The sequence below is a fragment of the Acinonyx jubatus genome, chromosome A2 (genome assembly GCF_027475565.1).
Source record: "Acinonyx jubatus isolate Ajub_Pintada_27869175 chromosome A2, VMU_Ajub_asm_v1.0, whole genome shotgun sequence".
In the NCBI taxonomy this organism is placed as follows: Eukaryota; Metazoa; Chordata; class Mammalia; order Carnivora; family Felidae; genus Acinonyx; species Acinonyx jubatus.
In genome coordinates, this window is record NC_069383.1 from 118292487 (window position 1) to 118315405 (window position 22919).

Here is a 22919-nt window from a genome sequence, read left to right on the forward strand (position 1 = left end):
GATAAAAGAAGGATTTGGGGAAGGAATATGAGGTGGAGGAGGGAAATGGTGAAAATGCAATAAAAGCAATAGCTGACAGTCTGGCAGACAGGTAAAAACAGAAATGAGCTGTGTATTATATCATCACCATAAAAAATAACAACAACAACAATATCCAATATTTACTACATCTTTCTTTTATACTATATACCTTTTCACTATATGCAAGTCACTAAGGATTTGCATGGATTATTTTATTCTGGTTCTCAAAACAACTCTGTAAGATATGTATAATAATTATTACCCTTTTTTACATGATGACTCTAAGGCTAGGAGGAGGTAATGTGTCCAAAGTCACAGAGCTAGCAAGTTACAGAAGTGGAAGTCAAACCAAAACATCCACTCCTTCCACATATTAATGGTATAACTGTGATCAATACACTTTGTGTAATAAAACATGCAATGATCCTTACAAAATGACTTGTGTTAAAAAGAAGTAATGCATAAGGACATAAGGTTCAGTTATCCAGAAAACTTACACACATGGGTACACGTTTTCTAATCAATGAAACGCTGGTGTTTCTCTCCATTCACTAATTTTTACTTCTAAGTTAAAACACAATTCACCTTGAATAAAATTAAATAAGATTTTCAACAAAGTGTACTTACAGAACACAGTATTTTTCTTTCAAAACACTTTAAATTCTTTTAAAAATTTCCAGAAACAGGATAACAGTTCTCTCCAGGGTGTTTAATAAAGGCTAAATAGATGTTCTTGTATTAGCTTGTAAAATGCTGAGTCAAACACTAAGGGTAATTTAGTCTTGAGAACTTTCAAAAGAGTTATACAGTTAAGTCACCTAGGGGCCATATCCTATCTGCTAGTTCTACCTTATTACAGGCTTTTAAGAGAAAATAACAGTGGTATTTGCTTTCTTGAGCCATATTCAGAAGCATGCCTGTGTTTGTGCAGTTGAGTTTCCCAAGCACTAAAGCTTTTTGAAGTGTACCCACTAGAGAGGCCAAAGCTCTTTGTGCAATGGTATGTTTGTTGAAAGTTAAGCCAAGGTGACAGTTAAGTGTAAACTGTTGAATCATCTTGTTGGAATTGATTAGCTTCAAACTTTATTGTGCTGAATAGGTAATATTACTAGGATGCCATTTGCCCAGAGTTTCCTGCAATGTATTCTGACAGTTTTGGAGCCAACTGGCCTAGGTCTAGTCTAAGTGTCTTAAAAACCATTGGTGCTACAAAAACTTTCCCTTAGAGAGAACAGAACCTGAGCTCAGCACTCCCCACCAATAGTGGCCTGGGAGTTCCCAGTAGTGCCTGGGAAGACTTTAAGCCATGTTTTACTGGGGGAATCAGCAAAGTCAGATATGCAGGAGTCACACATAGACAGGTATGTCTTACTTCATCTGGGCTCAAGATCCAACTGAAACAGGTATCTACAGCTGAACAAATAATAATGGAAGGTGGGGCACCTGGGTAGCTGAGTTAGTTGAGCGTCCAACTCTTGATTTTGGCTCAGGTTACGATCTTGGCATTGTGGTATCAAGCCCCACATTGGGTTCCACACTGAACGTGGAGCCTGCGTGGGATTCTCTCTCTTTCCCTCTCTCTCTCTCTCTCTCTTTCTTCTTCCCCTCTCTCCCACTCATGTTCCATCTCTCTCTCTCAAATAAAAAATTAAAAACAAACAAACAAATATGATGGAACCTGCCCTTTAAAAGGAACACCTACATCACCTGATACCTTAGAAGGAAGATAAAAGGTCATAAATAACATTATTTATTATTACTGCTTGATTTTTTTAATTCTGTTTTTTATTTTAGAGAGAGGGGGAGAGAGAACATGAGTTGGGGTGAGGGCCAGAAAGAGAGAGAGAGAGAGAGAGAGAGAGAGAGAGAGAGAGAGAGAGAGAATGAGAATATCTCAAGCAGTTTCCACGCTGTGCATGGGTCCAGATTCAGGGCTCAATATCACAACCAGGGGATCATGACCTGAGCTGAAATCAAGAGTCAGATACTCAACTGACTGGGCCACCCAAATGCCCCTAATGCTTGACTATTTTTGAGCTCACGAACTGAGCTCACCTGGTTATCAGAAATACATACATACAAGACCTTACAAAGTCTGGTTTGTTGCCATCATTGACGTTCAAGTTGAGATTAAGGTTACACATAATTTCATGTATACTGGAGACATAACTGGGCATCAGAACTATGTGCCCTTGACAGTTTTGGGTCTTACATAACTTACCTGCAAGTACCTGGACTAGTTTGGTGAATTATTATTATTATTTTTTTTTTGGCATCAGAAGTCTTTTTTAAAATCGGACACTATGTAGAAAACACCAGTTACATTAGAGCTGGTCTGACTGAGACAGAGCGGAGGTTGGAACTCACCCCACCGAAACACCAAGGAAGCTTCCAAAGAAATATGTGGCACAGAGGAAAACCACTAGACTGGACAATCTCAAAGGGTTATGATTGTGTCCCTTTAAGTGATGTTTATTATACTGACCTGCTGTGATTTCAAAACCAAACTTGTGCACAGAAAAAAATAAATCTGCCACATGTAACATATATACTAAAACAGCCGGTCATTCTTTTGCCACTTTTGAGGCACCATAATTTTGGGAATGCATCATCTTCCTGGACCATGACCTCAGTTAATAAATTTTAAGTCTTTTTTCTTCTAATTTAAAAGGCTACATGATTTTTTTGTTAAGTGACATCAGGACATACTACTAAATTTAGAAATATTGGAGTTTTCTCAAAGCACTCAAAAGAGATGATTTTACTGATCACTTGTGAAAAAATCTGTAGGGAAGAGGGCAGATCCCTGAACTGAAAAGGCTAATTTTAGGACCTGTTGGAAAGGAAAAGTTGTGCCATGTTACTGTCTAATTTGATGGATTTTTAAATTTTTGATGGATTTTAATGCTTATTTGATGCTTATTAGAATCACCTGAGGCTCTTTTAAAACATACATGTGTTCAAACTCCATCCCGGCAAATTAAATCTGAGTCTCTAGAGGTGTACTAAGACATGTTTTGTTTTGTTTACATAACTTTTACCTGTGGAATAGTTGCACATTTGCAAAAGATAACTGAAAAATTTCCAAGATAATTTAGAGTCGCCCTATACCCCACACCCAATTTCCCCTATTACTATCATTTAACACTAATATGATACATTTGTTATAATGATTATACCAAAAGTGATGTGTGGTTATTAATTAAAGGCCATACTTGAAGGGCGCCTGGGTGGTTCAATCAGTTAAGCATCTGGATTCTGATTTAAGCTCAGGTCATGATCTCACAGTTTGAGGGGAAGGAGCCCTGCATTGGGCTCCACACTAACAGTTCCAGAGCCTGCTTGGCATTCTCTCTCCCTCTCTTTCTGGCTCTCCCTGTCTTGTGCATGCATGGGCTGTCTCTCTCAGGTATGCACTCCCTTCCAAAAACAAACAAACAAACAAACAAACAAACAAACAAACAAACATTAAGAGAAAAAAATAAAGCCCATACTTGAGTCAGCTTGTCTTAGTTTTTACCTAATGCCCTTTTTTCTGTTCCAGGATCCCAGCCATGGCACATTACATTTAGTCCTCGTGTTTCCTTAGGCTTCTCTTGGCCATGACAATTTTTCAGAATTTCCTGGGTTTTATGACTTTGACAGTTTTGAGGAATACTGATCAGGAATTTTGTAGAACATCTAACAACTGAGATCTGCCTGATTTTTTTTTTTTCAAGAATGAACTGAAGTTAGGGGCTTTTGAGGAAAAAAAAAAAACAGAGATAAAGTACCATTCTCATCATATCACATTGAGAGTACATGTCATCAACACGATATTACTGTTGAAAACGACCTTGATAATTTGGCTAAAATAGCTATTTATCAGGCTTCTCATTGTAAAAGTACAACTTCTTCCACCTTTGTTACTACATTCTTCAGAAGGAAGTCATTATATACACTTACAGAGAAGGTAGTTATGTTATATCCTTCTGGAAAGTGGAATGATTACATAAATTACTTGGAATTCTTCTGCTCAGGAGACTTGAGTGTTTTTATTTATGTATGTACTTACTTATTCATTTATTCATGTAGTCATTTATTTCATTATTTATATTATATTATATATTATTTATATTAGTATTGACTCATGGGTATTTAGTTTATACTTTGGGTTATATTCCAATATTATATTATTTATTTTGTAATTCCAACTGTTGCAAAATAGACTATTGAGAGCTCTTTTATGTGGCTCCTCTATCCCCTTTACATACCCCTATCATTATGTTTTCTGAGCTCTAGACTTATCTGCATATTCTCTGCCCCTGCCTTACAGTAATCCATTTCTCCAAGAAGCCCTGCTTGGTTCCTTTTATTGGAACATGATATTAGAAGCCAATATCTGGGAGTATGGTGTGCCCACTGCTTCTGAGGTACTGTTGCTTCTAACTCTGTCAAAGAATAGAGTTAGACATTACATGTGTGCATTACTAACCCATAAATAAGCATGTATCTATAATAAACTAAATATGAGTTCATGCTGATGTCGCCAGCTCTAACCCATTACCCCATGGATGATTCTAGCCTTCTGCCCTTCCTTATCTAAAACCTTCCCTCCAGTAATGAGAAACCTAGCTTCAATTATTCACCATCTATTTACTTAATGGTTCAATTCAACTCTATCTATATGTGTATAGCAGCTTCAGGATTATGAACCTGTGCCTCTGTAGACACTAACTTTACCAACTAGAGTACAGTATTTCTGGAGAGTTTATATTACCTTTAGTCCTTAGTCTCTACTCAATTCTAAAGTTACTTAGTGCAACACCTTTTCCCTCCACCTTATTCAGTAAGGTTATGTATTTATTACATAGTTAGATTCTTTGTTTACAGTCGGCATTCTATCTTGGGATTCTCTGATCTCTTAATCGACACTTTAAGTTTGCATATAGTAAGTTTCAGTGTTTGAGCTGTATAATTTTGTGGGTTTTGACAAATGCACAGTGTGAAGTATCCATCACTAAAATATCATATAGAATATTTCTACCACTTTAAAAATTAGAATGAAGTTTTTTAAAGCTCACCAGGAGATTCTAGTGTGCACCCAGAATCAAGAACTAGACTTTTCTGTCAAGGTCAGGTTCTGGTGAATCCAAGAGCTTAGTTTTAGTGTTTTGTGTTTCCTTGCTTTTTAGCTCAGAATCTAGAAGAATACTGTTTCTTACTGAATGACACTGCCAAGTCAGCTAACTTCTCTGTCCAGAAGTATCCCCTCACTGAGCATTTCAACACCTGCTTCAGAGTGGTTTGGGGTCTTAAATGGATTAATGGAAGTAAAGGACAATGACAAAGTTGAAATGGAGTAGGTATTTAGTAAATATCAGCCATTAGTGCATTGTTTTCATTATTGCTCTCTTTATTCAGGAGGTATTCCAATCCAGTTTGTCAATGATGTCCCTATAGCTTCTTAACATGCTTTACAAAGACAAAGTCTTCTGTTTTTGCTTTTTAATTTTAATGCATTCTAGGTTAGACACTGACTAGGTCACTGCCCCCAGAATCACTAGGGGTGATAGAAAACCTCTGATGCCTAGTAGGCAGCCAGAGTCACTAAATTAGAATCTCTGATGGTGGTGGTGGGGCAGAGAAACTGGCTTCCGTACTGTGTAATTATCCCCAGGTGAGTTCAATGTGGAGCCAAGTTGAAGAACCACTAAACAGAGTGTGAGGGTTCCTTCTCTATTCCAACTCCTTCAGATTTCTCTGACTCACACTTGAGAAAAGACTTTAAGACGTCACATTATGACCAAAAAGAACAGCATGGCTGAATGTGCACATGAGTCACAGAAAATGAATATTATAGCTGTGATGAGTAACTTTCCCTGACTATAAACATGTTTCCAAATCCAATTCTCAGGACTGTGTTTAATTCCAATAGCACAACATAGTTAAGGTGAGGACAACTTCAGTATCTGTCCCATCAGTTCTTCCAGAACAAATGACTGACTCTCTAACCTTGTCATTATTTCCTATTCCAAATGGAGGCTATTGACATCTTGATGACGTGTGTTTATAACTCAATTATTTCTGTTCCAGGGTTTTATTTAATACTGATCATTTGTCTGGTGACACAAATATATATATTTTCTATCCTCTCAATTTCTCTCTTGCCCTCCCTCTCCCCTTCTACCACTCACTTCTTCTTTCTTGTCTTCTTTCCTTCACTTCAGCGTTTCCCAAACTATTTTTAAATAACTTACTTTAATGTGAGATGTTAAAAGATTTTGAAAAATAGTGCTGCCTTCGTCTTTTAGGAAATATCATATCCTCCTGCGAACATTTGTAAAACAAGTTAGCTTATTAAAAAAAAACATGATATTCTCAAACTATATAATTCTATTCATATTAAATTGTCCATTCACATACGATAAAAAATATTTTGGAGTATGATAGGAGAGGGCTGCACAGTTCTTATAAAAAATCCTGTACAGGGGCGCCTGGGTGGCTCAGTCAGTTAAGCGACTGACTTCGGCTCGGGTCATGATCTCGCGGTCCGTGAGTTCGAGCCCCGCGTCGGGCTCTGTGCTGACAGCTCAGAGCCTGGAGCCTGTTTCAGATTCTGTGTCTCCCTCTCTCTCTGACCCTCCCCCATTCATGCTCTGTCTCTCTCTGTCTCAAAAATAAATAAACGTTATAAAAAAATTAAAAAAAAATCCTGCACAGGATAGGAAATAATTACATAATTACAATTATATAAGACACATAAAATAAATATCTTACGTACTTCTCCTGTCCCCAATGGTGCAGTTCAGGGTCACTTACAATGTGAAACCCATTTTCTACACTCAAAATCCTAGCCTAACCTACTTTATAAGTTTTAGAATGAATTTATATTAGACAGTTTTGGGGCACCTGGGTGGTTCAGTTGATTGAGCATCTGACTTCTGCTCAGGTCATGATCTCATAGTTCATGGGTTCGAGCCCCGCGTCGGGTTCAGTGCTATCATTGCGAAGGCCTCTTTGGATCCTCTGTCACCCTCTCTCTCTGCCCCACCCCCTGCTTGTGCTCTCTCTCTCTCTCAAAAATAAACATTTAAAAAAATTAGACAATCTTAAATGTTCATATTCAAAATTCAGTAAACATCTACCACTTTTCAAGCATTTATATATATGTCATCTCATTAATTCTTTACATTAACCTGTAAGAAATTATCCTATTACCAAGAAAGCGGCAGGGGAAAGACTCAGAAAAAGTAAAATATTAGTCTGAACTAGGGTTCTTGACCTTGACACTACCGATATTTTTTGGCCAGATAATTCTTTGCTGTATGAAGGGCTAATTTATGTTTTCTAAGATGTTAAGCAGCACTCATGGCCTCTACATACTATATCACAGTAGCATGTATCTCCTCCAAGCTGTGAAAATCAAAATATCTACACATATTGCCAAATATTCTAAATGGGATGAAAGTGCCCTGTTAGTTGAGAACCACTGGTTGAAACCCACATAGCAAATGAAACGCCAGAAGTCAGTATTTTCAGTTTTCTGTCTAGACACTTAGCTGCTTCTCAAATTTAATGCCTTTATAGCTCAAGACCTATCACGTATCATTAATTGCTAACCCCTTGCTAAGAAGCCATCATCTTTATCACATGGTGCATTATCTCTTACTGGTAAAACCAGCTAGTGCAAATGAATTCTGTTCTCAAGTATAACTTGGCATGGGCCATGGAAACAGACAGAAGCCAGTGGCTCTTGCCTTGCAAATGTGTAGCATTGGTACAAACTAAAATGTCCAAATGAATCCCCATCACCAGTAAAACAGATGGTGGGTCTGTAATTTCATCTCTGGATATACAGCACAACATTATAGCTGGATCTCCACAGCATAATAACCTCCCAGAGTAAGTGGCATTTTCCAAACTGGCATCAAGTTTCTTTATCATTATTAAATCCTTCTAACACAATGATGATAATTAGATTTTTCGTTATCTTCCTGGAATTTTTTTAATCTTCTAAATGTTAGCCAGATTTTTGTTCCGTAGATTCTTCTTTATCTCAATTATGGGATTTCTCTTGGTTCTGTAACTGCATTAGAAGTCAACTTCCCTAATTTCTTCATCACCTGCATCATCTTCTTTCTTTGTAAAGCTGCGATTCTTTTTGTGTGGAGAAAGAATTCCCATATTCATTTTTTTGTCTGTTCATAGGTACCTGCCCTATCAATAAATTACCTCTTTCCTGCCTCTGAAAAAGCTAACTGCCCAATTTCTACCTTCCCTCATTATGTAATAACTCATCCTCATATCTATATCTATAGGTATATATATAACATACACATACGTACACACACAGATACAAAGATGCAAAGGTAACTTATTCTTAAAATAATTTTAAAAAAAGAATTATGAGCTGACATTTCCTTCCACATAGTTTTCCTAGATAAAAGCTTTAATTAAGTAGAAATATCCAGTTGAGTCTCTTTTGATACAGAATTTCAGAAGATGCCCAAGTTAAGGCCAAAACGTCTAACTTGACTGTGGTGTATTTTGCCCCAAGGCTGCATTGTGCCAGGTCCAAGATATGAAAAGTAAAGACTATACCGCTCATTTCTCTGGATCTTAGTTTCTAGAAAGACCCAGAATGTTCTGCAGACCTAGAGCCAAAGTGCCTAAGCATGAAAAGATTCCCATTTAGCATAACACAAAGGTTTGTTTTCAAATTCTTTGCAAATTTTCAAATGAACCAGAGATTTTTATAAGTTTTTATTTAAATTTAATTACTTAACACAGTATAATATTAGTTGCAGGTATGCTATATAGTGATTCAATACTTCCATACAACACCCAGTGCTCATCACAACAAGTACATTCCCCATCACCTATTTCACAATACCCTCACCCACTTCTCTGGTAACCATCAGTATGTTGTCTATAGTTTAGAGTCTGTTTCTTGGTTTGCCTCCCTCTTTCTCTTTTTCCCCTTTGTTCAAAAATCCCCAACATTGGAAACTCTTAACTACCCATGAGATGATCTTTTATCAAATATTACTTGAAAGATTCTCCCTACTCCAAACTTCTCCCTACTCCAAACCTTCTTATAAACCTCACCCTATTACTACTACTTATCTTCTTAAAGACTGATTGCCTGCTTCTAATAATTAGCATCAAGATCTAGAAGTTCTTGGTCACAGTAAAAATATATCTTTCTGAAATAATTTTTAAAACAATTAGTAGGTATATTGCAGGGTAGGTTTTGGTTTCCTAAAATTTCATTTTAAAGAGCAACTGGTTTTTTTTTTAAACAGATCATCTCAAAACTGTTGAAAACACACTTTGAGCCTTCTCCATTCTGAACCTGAGCTATAATACCCAAGTGAGCTTCTCCATCCCCATGGACCTGTGTATTTAGCAAATTCTTTGAAGTCTTGAGATTCATAACCAGATGAAATTCATAACCAAAAGATTCTATGACTGGAAACAGAACTCTGGAATAGGGTGAGCTCCAGCACTACAGGGCCAGAGGAGAGAATCTCACAATTTTCTGATCTCAGCATTTGCCTAGCACTGTGCCTAGAACATTATTAGGTATCCAACAGATATCTGTCAAATCATGAAACAATAACATTAGCACAATATGATCAAGAGCAACAGCCACATGTATTATTTATTTTGGGTAAGAAACAGGTTTAAAGCTTTACATATTTATTTTGTGTCATTCCTACAAAGATTTTTTTTTCAAGACAATAATATTACTGACTTTCATTTCATAGTGTCAATAAACTAAGGCTTAAAGAGGTTGTATTGACTCAGGGCATGCCTGAACCAAGAAAGTGAATCTCCAAAACATGTACTCTAACTACCATACTCCATGGCCTCTGTTTCTCTTGGTCTTCCTTCCACAAGTATTTATTGTTACTGTACCTGTTCTAGGTACAGGGATACAGCAATAAAAAGGGACATACTATCCCTATCTTGTGGAACTTAAATTCTTTTTTTTTAATTTTTTTTAAGTTTATTTATTTATTTTGAGAGAGCAAGCAAGCACAAGTAGGGGAGGGGCAGAGAGAAGGAGAGACAAAATCCTAAGCAGGTTATGCACCATCAGTGCAGAGCTTGATGTGGGACTTGAACTCACAAACTGTGATATCATGACCTGAGCTGAGATCAAAAGTCAGAGGCTTAACCGGCTGCGCCACCCATGTGCCCCAGTGGAACTTAAATTCTTATGTGAAAAGACAGAAAATACCCATGAAACATAACAGGTATATATATTATATAGTATGTTAGGAGGTAATAAGCACTATGGAATAAATTTGGAGAAGGGGAGGGGAATGAGGAGTATGAAAGCAGGTAATACCATTTTAAATAATTGGTCAGCATACACATACTGGAATAATGACATCTTAAAAAGACTTGAAGAGGGAGAGAGGTCATGAATACATCTTCTTAAAAACCAGCGCTACCTAGAGACATACCAATACTTAAGGTCTTAATTCGTTGTACTCAATTCCTATAACAATGGAGACAATGTCCTACGATTATAGAACCGTACAATAAAACCAGGCATTAATCTGAAAACGTCTATCAGTTAGCTTTTTAACCATGGCAAAATCAATCACATACTACCCATCTTATCCCCCTCTCTGACTTTACTTATTTCCACAGCACTCATACCATTTAATGTAAATGTATTTTACTTATTTGCTTATTTTCTTTCTGTGCCATGATAATGTAACATAAATACAATGAGAGCAGGAATTTATCTCCATTTTGTTCATACATATCTCCAATTATCCGGAGGACTGCCTGACATATAAAAGACCCTCAATAAATATTATGGAGTAAATGAGTCCCATACAAAAGATCTGGCAGTGTCAGACACTAGATCAACATCTCCTGGGAGGGTGACCTAACATCTGAAAAGGCGTATCAGTCTACTGCTCATCTGTACAAACAAACAAACAAAAAGCCTTCTTTGTACTACCTCAAGGAGTAGGTGCCAAGTAATGTGCCCAACACAGGAGGAAATGCAGCTGGAACTGTCTTTATGTGCTATCCAACTAATCACTGAATGTTTTATTTCATCACTACATACATTGCTCATTGTCCCTGTTTTGCTAAGTGAGAAAACTCAATCACTCAGGAGTCTAAAGATTCAAAGTATATGTTCTGGATAAGTAACAGCTGGAGAGCATGTTCATCCTCAGTACCTAGCTCAATGACTGAAACTCAAAATGAATGCTGAAAAGATGACTAAATGGACAAAATTTGCATTTCCTTACTATTAGGGGATAACTTCGACATCTCACTAGCTTAATAAAATCAATATTTATTTCTGGTCATGTGACTTTAAGTTTATAGAACAGATGCTTTTCTTTTCCCATTTGGTAGCTCGGAGACCTCTCTTTCTCATCTGCAAGATAATGGGGTTGATAACATAGATATCTTTTGACTTCCTCCCCAACATCCATCTTTCCCTCTTCTTTTAGCATTGTGAATTTCCATTTGTAGAGAAGCCATTTGGGTTCTCATTTGGGTTGTATTGGCTGTACTTCCAAATGAAGGGGTGGGCTCTGAATCACTAAGGTAAAGCAATGCATTCCATCTCCTTGTGATGGGAACCATATGAAAACTGAGAAGGAAGTACATTTTGTAAATGAAGAGTGGAGTAATGGGAAGTGATACAGTTCTTATGAGATTTTGAGCCACTAGATCAAGCCTTTCTTGAAGCTTGACTTATATTCAGACTACTAATTTACAGAGACCATTAATTCCTTTTTCCTTAAGTGAGTTTAAGTCATGTATTCAGTTGCTTGAGGGGAAAGAGTCCTGATAGAGATGATCTAACTGGTATAACCTCTAAAGTCCCTTTCAACTCTCAAGTACTGAGCCTCTGTTTATTTGTCTCCTGATTGAGGATTATTCAGAATTAAAAGCAAAATAAATTCAAAAAGGCTGCCAAAGACAGACCAAGAGTACTCCAGAGAGATATGGCCAAGGTGAGAAACCTTGGCAGAAAGACTCTCCGAAGGCACATTCATCTGCAGGGAACTGATTTATGGTAGGCTCATGTCTGCAGTATTTTATAACTTTAATGGCCAGTAAATAAAAAGAAAATGTTTCTGTCAGCTTACCACCTCTCTTATCATGAATGGGAGAAGCAGAAGTGCCCCATCTTCTAAAAATTACATAAAAGACAACCCAGGGCTCTGAATGCATCTTCTCCAAGGAGGAAAATAATTTTGTATTTTTACAGTAGATGTAGCATGTTAACATCACATAACAGATTCAGTAATGATCATTACTTTTTATAAGCTTAAAAGAACACTTCATTTGTACTTCACAGTGATGTTTAAAATTTAGATATAAAGATGCTAAAATATATTTCTTACTTGACTGAGTTGTATCATGCAGCTGAGGGGGGCAGGAAATAACTTATTGTTCTAAGGGCCTGGGTGCTAGTGACACCATAGTATGAAACTTCCTAAGACATTGTTAAAATTTCCTAAAACACTTCCTAAAACTATATATTACCTGCACATATCTCTTTTCCTCACTTTAGATGTTATTTTTATTTATTTATACTGATACAATTTATCTTAAAACTCTTCATTAGTTCATTGCTATGCATTCAATTTATATTTTTTTAATTAAGTGACACTGAATTCTGGTTACTAAATTATTTCTTTTAGTTCACAATGAAATATCTTAGAACCCTGAAGGAGAAACACACTGGGATAGTGAAACATGCCACCAATGAATGTAATATTTAAAACAGTAAATTCTGAAGCCTATTCCCAAATGCAAATTCTACTACTTATGAGGTTTATGACCAAATAAAAGTCATTTCACTCCTCTGTGCCGTATTTCCTTAATTTATAAAACAGGGATTATAATAACAGTGTTACAAGGGCTGGTGTGACAATAAAATGTGTTAACTTACATAAATACTTAGAACAGTACCTGGTACAGTTATTGGTTTTTTGGCTCCTGACACTGCATTTCCATTTGTGGTAGTCTTTTATAAAGTTACTTCAGTTAAGTGAAATACAATTATTGTGAGAAAAATGTTAAAAGGACACTCAGGGTGGTACGTAGAAATGAAAAACTGTCAAGTACTATCTTGTTCAAAAAGAAGATAATAGAAAGAATGAAGGGTAAGCAGAATCTGAAGAGCAAATATTAAAGAGTCATATGGATGTGAAAATATGTATTTTATGATTCAGATGTAAAACACATTCCAAGCAGGAAAAATAAAATGTAATTCAAATCTAGGCTCTGTATTATAGAGAGACTTCAGAATACCTTGTGGATTGTACAGAGAAAATAAGAGTTGAATTTGAAAGGCAAGAAAACTAAACTCATCTTAGATTATTTCATACATCTATCCCAGAGAAGGTAAGTCTGAAACACCTACTGGATGGTACCAGTAGCAATGAAAATGAAGAGAGTGATTCAGAAAACAATTCAGATGAAATACCAGGGTTTAGAGGTTCATTACCTAAAAGAGAGTGAAGACAGAGATAAGACGGTACCAAAAATGACTGCCAAATTTTAAGCAAATATACTCAGGAAGCTGTTCTCTAAGACAAGAGCAGAACCAGCATGAGATTGGGAAGATCTTAAATTCTTGAGTTCTTAAATGAACTCAGGAATATGAGGAAATCTATAAAACCTCAAGCAAATTTGCCCTGAAGCTTAGAGGTCAAATTTTAGAAGAGATTTAGTAGTTATCAAAATACAGTTGATAAATAAAGCTGTGGGATGAAGTCACCAAGAACACCCAGCAGAGAAGGGGACCAAGAAGAAAATCTTGGAATAAGACTACAAACAAAATATTAAACACACAGAGAAAATCTTCAATTAAAGAATTAGAAAGAGCAGTCAATCTCAGTATCATATAAACCTGAAGAATAAAGAGTTTGGGCAAGTGGATGGTTATATATCAGACTATAAGAAAATGGAAATTCAACTTTAAATTAGTTTAATCACAGGGAATTTTACAGAAATTACACATAGGTCAGTTCTTCAATAGATTGCATTTAAATAGCTTACAAGTGGCAAAGGTTCAAGTTCTGCAAAATTTCTGCTCCACCATCTTTAGCATGTGAGTGCCTTTCAGATGCCCCAGTTCCAGATATAACATGTGTACATCATGAAGCCCAGTGGAACAACAGGCATGTTTCATTTATACCTCCTTTTATTCACAGAAAATCTTCCCCACACAATCATCCCCTGACAACTGCCCAGGTTCAATGGCTCACCTTGTTTCACTGCTCATTGTTCATGTTCATAGTCTATGCTTATTCCCAAACGAATCAATGGTAAGGAGAACAGATTTCACCTATAATTCACTTAAACTTGATAAAGATCCTTTCCTGGTCACACAGTCTGGCAGAAATGAACCATAAATTAGATTCTGCCAAAAGTAAGGTGGAAGCAAAGGAAGGTTTTAGGTAAGAACTAAGAGTGCCTGCTAAAATGCTTAGAAGGATTAAATGATACACAAGAGTCAAAAGAATTAGAAAGTAACAAGAGACCACTGAACATATTCCTTAAACAGGTGTTATCTGGCATTTCTTTTATAAACCAGGCACTGCTGAATGTGTGGAATATAAAGATAAGTAAGGCAGAGTCCTTGCCATTTAGGTGCCTATGATTGATAGAGAAGTGTGCAGGACAATGATGAGACTGAGGACCAAGTAGTAGAAACCCAACCTGTTTATTTTATCAAGGATATTATACCACAAACCAATTTCCACAGAAATGAATTTGCTCAAATACGATTTGAGAACATTATCTTATCCAGCAAGACAAACTTTTATATTTTTGATTTGGGAGAAAGTAAAATCAGGTGGAACTTTCTCTTTGATCATATTACTGGCCAGATATACTATTTGTACAGTGCAACTTAATTTGAGGATTTATACCTGTAAATGCTACAAAGTTTATTTTTTTAATAATCAGTTTTTCTTAATGAATATCATATTGAGTCTGATCTTATGGTAAGTAGGGTAATAGGGACATAGGTTTACAGGAGAGAAAAAGGAAAGAATTTGAAGATCGAGGCACTATGCAGTTCTTAAGCACTTATACATCTACATCTATATTTATAAGTATACACCACTATGACACTAAAATTGAAAAAAGAATCAAAATTCACAGCTTAGGATATTCTGTATTGTAAAGTTTTATTTGGCCTCATAATATTCATTGTTTGTTCATTAAACTAACAAATACTTTATGGACAAAACTTCATTTTTAATCTCCTCCTATTAACTTAAAAAATAACGGGCACCTGGGTGGCTCAGTCGGTTAAGCATCCTACTTCAGCTCAGGTCATGATCTCCTGGTTCGTGGGTTAAAGCCCTGCATCAGGCTCTGTACTAACAGCTCAAAGCCTGGAGCCTGTTTGGGATTCTGTGTATCTCTCTATCCCTCTCCCACTCATGCTCGCTCACTCTCTCTCTCTCTCAAAAATAAATAAACATTAAAAATATTTAAAAAAATTATTCCCATTACTGCAAACCACCCAGTACAAAGAACAAATGGCCTGTTTTTTCTCTAAATTTAACATTCTATCTACTTATTTTTTTCATCTTAAAGCTTTCCAATACATTAGCATAGCCACTCAAATTTGTCAACTTTTATAAGTGTGCCAAAGATAAAATATTAGACAAGTGAAAGATAATGTAGACTTCTTTTGGAAAAAAATGAAGTAAAAAAATCCTGACCTCAACATTCATAACGTTTTTTTTTTTTTAATTTTTCTCCTATTGTTGGATGAGTACATAGAAGATTAGCTGTAGATTCTCTAATTGGAGATTTCACTCAGATACATCTCTATGAGTCCAGTAAAGAAATTATAAATCATGGGGCATGTGGGTGGCTCAGCAAGTTAAGTGTCCAACTCCCGATTTCAGCTCAGGTCATGATCGTGGTTTATGGGACTGAGCCCATGTTGGGCTCTGTGCTGACAGAATGGAGGATGCTTGGGATTCTTTCTCTCCCTCTCTGACCCTTTCCTGCTTGTGCTTGCACTGTCTTTCTCTCTCTTTTTCTCTCAAAATAAATATATTTTTAAAAATTGATCCACAAATATATGGCCAACTAATCTTTGAAAAACCAGGAAAGAGAATTTGATGAAAAAAACATAGTCTCTTCAACAAATGATGCTAGGAGAACTGGACAGCAACCTGCAGAAAAATGAAACTGGACTACTTTCTTACATCATACACAACAATAAATTCAAAATGGATGCAAAACCTAAATGTGAGACAGGAAACCATCAAAATCCTATAAGAGAAAACAGGCAACTACCTCTTTGACCTTGACTGCAGCAACTTTTTACTTGACAGGTCTCTGAAGGCAATGGAAATAAAAGCAAAAAATGAACTACCGGGACCTCATCAAGATAAAAAGTTTCTGCACAGCAAAGGAAACAATCAACAAAACTAAAAGGCAACTGACAGAATGGGAGAAGATACTTGCAAATATATATCAGATAAAGGATTAGTATAAAACATCTATAAATAACTTACCAAACTAGACACCTGGAAAACAAATAATGAGGTGAAGAAACGGGCAGAAGACATAATAGACACTTTTCCAAAACGACATCTAGATGGCAAACAGACACATGGAAAAATGCTCAACATAGCTCATCATCAGGGAAATACAAATCAAAACCACTTTGAGATACCACCGGTCAGAGTGGTTAAAAGTAACAATTCAGGAAACAACAGATGTTGGCAAGGATGTGTAGAAAGGGGAACCCTCTTGCATAGTTGGTAGGAATGCAAACAGGTGCAGCCACTCTGGAGAACAGTCTGGAGCTTCCTCAAAAAATTAAAAATAGAATTACCCTATGACCCAACAATGTCACTACTGGGAATTTATCCAAAGGACACTGGAGTGCTGATTTGTAAGAGCACATGTACCCCAATGTTTATAGCAGCAATATCAACAAGAGCCAAATTACGGAAAGAGCCCAAACATTCATCAACTGATGAGTGGATAAGAAGATGTGGTATATATGTAATGAAATACTACTCAGCAATGAAAAAGAATGAAATCTTGACATTTGCAACAATGTGGACAGAACTGGAGGGTACTATGCTAAGTGAAATAGGTCAGTCAGAGAAAGACACATATCATATAATTTCACTCATATGTGGAATTTGAGAAACTTAACAGAAGACTATAGGGGAAGGGAGGGAAAAATAAGTTACAAACAGAGAGGGAGGAAAACCGTAAGAGACTTAAATATACGGAGCAAATCAGGGTTAATGGGAATGGAGGGTGGAGGGTGATGGACATTGAGGGGGCACTTGTTGAGATGAGCACCGGGCGTTGTATGTAAGTGATGAATCACGGGAATCTTCTCCTGAAGCCAAGACTACATTGTATGTTACCTAACTTGACAATAAATTAAACAAAAATTATATATATATATACACACACACACACACACACACACACACACATATATATACGATATATATATACACACACACATACGTATCGTGTATATATATATATATATATATATATATATATGAAATTATAAATCAATTTTTACGTGGAGCCATGACCAACCTATTAAGGGAAAAAGAGAGCTAAAGGTAAGAGGTATGTAAATGGAAACAGATAGGTAAATGTTAATGAGAATAAAGTCCAGAGTATGGCCATGAACCATTTACTCTACACGAGTTCAGTGTTTCTAGTTGTTCTTCCACTGTCCACCACCAAAATTCATAAGTATACAGTAACTGAGCTAAAGTATCCATATGAGGTAGACATTAGTCATAACTAAATTAAAAAATTTTAACAAGCTTTATGGTGTAACTTTATTAACTCAGAAAATACATATTTAGGATTGCCTGGGTGGCTCAGTCAGTTAAGCCTCTGACTCTTGATTTTGGCTTAAGTCATGATCTCATGGTTCGTGGGTTCAAGCCCTGCATCCAGCTCTACACTGGCAATGCGAAGTCTGCTTGGGATTCTCTCTTTTCCTCCCCCTCTGCCCCTCCTCACTCACGCTTACTCTGTCCATTTGTCTGTCTTGCTCTCTCATTCTCAAAATAAATAAACTTAAAAGAAAGAAAATAAATATTTATTACATTTATTACAATTGCTTACATTTTAATTCTACTGAGTTGTACACAATGATTCCGTGAAGTGAGACCGAACAGCAACTCTGTGCAAAAAGTTTAAGCTCTCCCATTACTGTCTTTGTAGAAACAACAGGTTATATGAGTTTATGTGTAGAGAGAATAAAGTCATTCTTTCTTTTACATTTCTTTGGTATGGAGAGCACACACCATGCAAATAAAATAATCAATGAAATTAGGTACTAACATAGCAGAGAAAAATAGGCATTCGGATAACTATCATAACATATAATCAGTGATATTGCTTAAGAGAGGCAAGTGACAGGTTATATTATATATTAAAATGTCACTTGTTCCTGAATCCACAGCCTTGCCATTACCTCATCATAGCCTTGGAGCCATGTGACTTTGGGCTCTTCACTTTGCACTTGGTCTATGACCAGCTTTGGCCAAAGATATATGGGCAGAAATGACAGTGTGACAATTCTGAGAAAAGGCTTTAAGAGGTGTTTTATGATTCTACTTGGCCTTTTATGCCACATTTAGAACCACATTTGGGTGGCAACTCAGTCATCATCACAAGGAATACACACAATAGTTAATCCTATAGTCCCAGAAGGGGAAAGAGGACAGCCACATGTGCTGACCTGTAGACTTGCAATAAAAGAAATGCTACCTACACCATCTGAAGCCCAACCTACCCATAAACACATTAGCAATAATACATGATTATTGTATTATTAATTTACTGAGTATTGGAGAAGTTTGTTATGCAGTATTATTTTTACAAAATTTAACCAATACAACACACAAAAAAATTAGAAAATTTAGAAAACAGTTACACCCACCTTGGGAGGGTATTGCAGGTGTTTTTGCTTTAAATGATGGGCAGATAGAACCTGGCCATCTGAGAATGTTGAAGATGGGTGCTTCATATTTAAAGAGGAGTACGTAAGAAAACACATAGGAAATAGAATATCTATGCCTTTGCACACACAGAAAGTAATCTGGGAATAACATGTTTCAGCATAACTGCCTGGCCTTCAGAGACGTGCTTATTCAAATTTATAAAATGAGATTTGAAGAAGAGAATTGAGAAGGAAATGGAATAACATTTCCCTCTCTTTTCTCCCGCTCTGATGATCTAGAATGGTCATGATAATGAATGTCCATTCATTCATTTCAATGGGGCCTACACTGTGTCCTGGCTGGCTGGAAAGGGAGAAATGGATGGTTCTAAGATTAACTTGTAGATCTGTGATAATGACAGGAAGTGTCTCATACATTATATACTAATGTGGTATTAGGGGATTAACATAATTACATCATGTTAATATGGTATTAAGATGGTGACAAAAGTCAATTTATAAAATATTTTGTAGGGGCTATAAAATTGGATACCATTCACCAGTTCTTTGGTGTAAATGGAAAAAAATCTTATACTGCCTCATAATACATGTCACTAAGTTCACTTTATTCTCTAAACACTTTATATACAATTTCATCATTAAGGTAAATCTGATAATAGTAACAATAAATTAGAAGAAACTAAAATTGTTTTTATAATTTTCAATTAACTTACATTGGATCTGTCTTCATTTTCATTAGCTTAACTTTATTGACAAAATGTCTACACAAAGTTTAGCTTTAGGTTGCACTAAATTTTATATCATCAGCACACCATTTTATTTGTGTGATGTAACACACCTAATAAGAATGTTGTTCAAACAAGGCCTCAGATTCTCCTGTATACAGACTATGCACTGAAAGTAAATTAATTAGGCAATTTAAAAAATGTTCTCTACCCTATTAGGCTGCTATCAAATTTGGGAACTTGAAGAAGCACTCTCACTTATTTGTGACACAGTGTAAATAAAACTGGTAGATAATTTCAAATGTCATTTTGGCTACTACTGTTAATTTTCTTTTTCTTTCCCTATGGTTCCTGTAAGTAAGTGGTGAATAGTTGATAGCTGTAGAACTATTTCAAATTCCTATAAACCCAACCATCAAATAGGAAGGAAAAAGGTTTCAGCTTCTGTTCTCCAGATTCATTGCTCAGACTGTCTTCTACCTATGGATCTGGTTTGGCCAATGGTGCCAGAAAAGATAGAATGTCAATTCCAAGCCTCAGCCATAGGAGGTATTTTACAGAGATCTTTTATTACTAAATTCACTTAGCAATTGCCCAGTTTGCTGATTCACATTGTTCATACGCAGGTCTTTGGGACAGTCTTACGAATACTAAGGAATAGCCTGTCTCCCCTCAGACACTCTTCTTTCAGCCACAAAATTTCATGACGGCATCCACTAACATAAGGCTACAGATGCACTACCCCAAGCATGGAATCAGTGAGAGGCTGGGGACCTGACCAGGCTATCAGGAAAAAATACTGAGAACAGATGAAGGAAGAATCTTCATCCATTTTCATCCATTTTCCATCTAATGGATGTCTTTGATTGATTGTATATTTCTTGCCATTGGCATAGAGCCACATTTGGATGTTAACTCAAATTATGGTTAACATTTAAGCCTATTTCAAAATCTTCATCTTTGTATTTGTAGTCAGGGCAATCAGTGTTTGCTGCACTGGTAGACATTATTATTTTCAGAAAACATCTTGTTGAGTGGTATCAGTGATATACTAACAACATAAAGAAAACAAATAAAGAAAGAAGGATCTTGGGTGAATAACCTTCTTTTTCTTTTTGTAAATTTTTTTTTTCCTGAAGGAGGTAGATACCACTATGAACTGTGAATGAAGTGAGTTCCTGTCCAGCTCTCAGACTTAGGTCTGTGGGATCCTAGGTAGAAAATAATGGTCTATCAGAATTACCGTAGTTTAGACATCTAAAAACATCACCTTGTTTTCTCCCCCCATGATAAAGGAGAACATACCTATAGCAAATGCCATTATGTATTTCAGTGACAAATCTTGTTACACAGCAAAGGAGATGAAAAATGCATATTTTAATCTCTCTCATATTTAACTTCAGCATGCATTTTACACACAAAGCAGCCAATGTTCTTGCTTCAGGAACATACCATACCCCACACCCAATACACATACCACTACCATACACAAGGAAAAGTAACTTACCTTTTGAAAATATCTATAATTTCTTAAGTTTAAAAAAAAGAGTTGAGAATGTGAAGAAAGCTGGAATAAAGAGGCTTGTTCTGGGCAGATCTGTAAATATGTGCCAGTTCTTAGTTATCCTTCAATCCTTCCCAATCATCAAACTTGCCTCAAATATTTTATTGTGTTACTCTTAATAAACACCCACCAAAAATAGACTTAATAAGGGTTAATAAGAGTTTCTTAAAATAAAAACAACACTTTCAGCAGTTTTGTCAGGCATTTGTTCACATATTCATGCTACTTACCATAAATGCTTATGTAGACTTCTGAAACCTCCAGCTTCTGCATAGGACAAGAAGTGACTCATTCAGACTGCTACTCTTCTCTCTACTCCATGAGGAAAATAACTGGTTTTGTCATTATTTGTTTTTTTAACGCCTGTGAATAATACAGAATGTAGATTGTATTAGCTATCTATTGCTGCATAACCAATTACCCCAAACTGTTGAAACCTAAAACAACAATAAGTATTATCTTATAGTTTGTGTACATCAGCAATCCTGATGTGGTTCAGCTGGGTCTTTTGGCTCAGGATCATTTGCAAGGCTGCAGTCAAGGAGGTGGCCATGGCAATCACCTCATCCTAATGTTTCACTGCAAAAGGTCTCCTTCCAAGCTCACTTATGTCATTTTTGGCAGGATTCAGTTCCCTATGGACTTTTGGACTGAGGGCTTCAGGTGCATGCTGGCTTCTGGCTGAAGACTGCCCTTAGATGCATGTCTCAGCAGCTCATATCATGGAAGCCTGAATTACCAGACCAAGCAGGTGAGAAGATCCAGAGAGAGGGCACCGAAGTTTTAAGCCACCAGGGTTTTTTTTGTTGTTGTTTGTTTGTTTTGTAACTTAATATTTCAAGTGACATCCTGCTATTTTGCTATATTCTATTCAACAAAATTTAGTAACTCTGACATACACTCTGGTGGAGTGGACTACAAAAAAGGCATGGATATTAGGAGAGAGTATCACTGAAAGCCACTTCAGAGCCTTCTACTACAGAAATGGTTACCTTTTGGAGGATAAGGACCTAGAGGGAGAAGAGTGGTTGTGGACTCTTGGTGGAGAATTTAGGAAAATACACAGAACTGGCCACCAACATACCACAATCACATTCCGAGAAATATTTGCTTAAAACTGTCCTTTGAAAGAGATACTCCTATCATTTCCAATTTACAATGAACAAACCTGGAATTCGTCCAAGGAGTCACAGCCTTTGGGTGATGCTGAAGTATGAACAGAGGCATTTGAACCCCAAAACCCTTATTTTATCAACATAATTATTGTACTGGACGGAAGAAGGCAGGAAGTGTTATAGAAAGGGAGCTATTCAACTGCCAATAATACATATCCCCCCCCCAAAAAAGCTTAAATATTATAAATCTTATCAAACAACAGGAGAAATTTCTTTTCTGCCTCTTCATTATCTTTTTGTCCTGGTTTTATGACAACCAACCTTCATAAGTTGAAGACAACTCAAAGTGGCATTGCTCAAAATAGAGGGATCCGATTCATACTATCTTCACTGAAAATTGTACTCAGATAATTATAGATTTACATGAAGTTATAAGGAATAGTACAGAGGAATAACATGAGAATATATGCACTGCACCCAGTATATGAATTTCCTATTGCTCTTGTAACAAATGACCACATACTTAGTGG

General features: G+C 36.4%; 1 long non-coding RNA gene across 1 annotated transcript in view; it reads right to left on the bottom strand.

Annotated features, from left to right (window-relative positions):
* The window catches only part of LOC128314868 (uncharacterized), a 61592-nt gene extending 39960 nt beyond the window's left edge, over positions 1-21632 (bottom strand). Inside the window, exon 1 of the long non-coding RNA XR_008297020.1 lies at positions 21505-21632. This is a non-coding gene — a long non-coding RNA (uncharacterized LOC128314868). The remainder of the gene's footprint in view (positions 1-21504) is intronic.
* Between the last annotated feature and the right edge of the window lie 1287 nt (positions 21633-22919).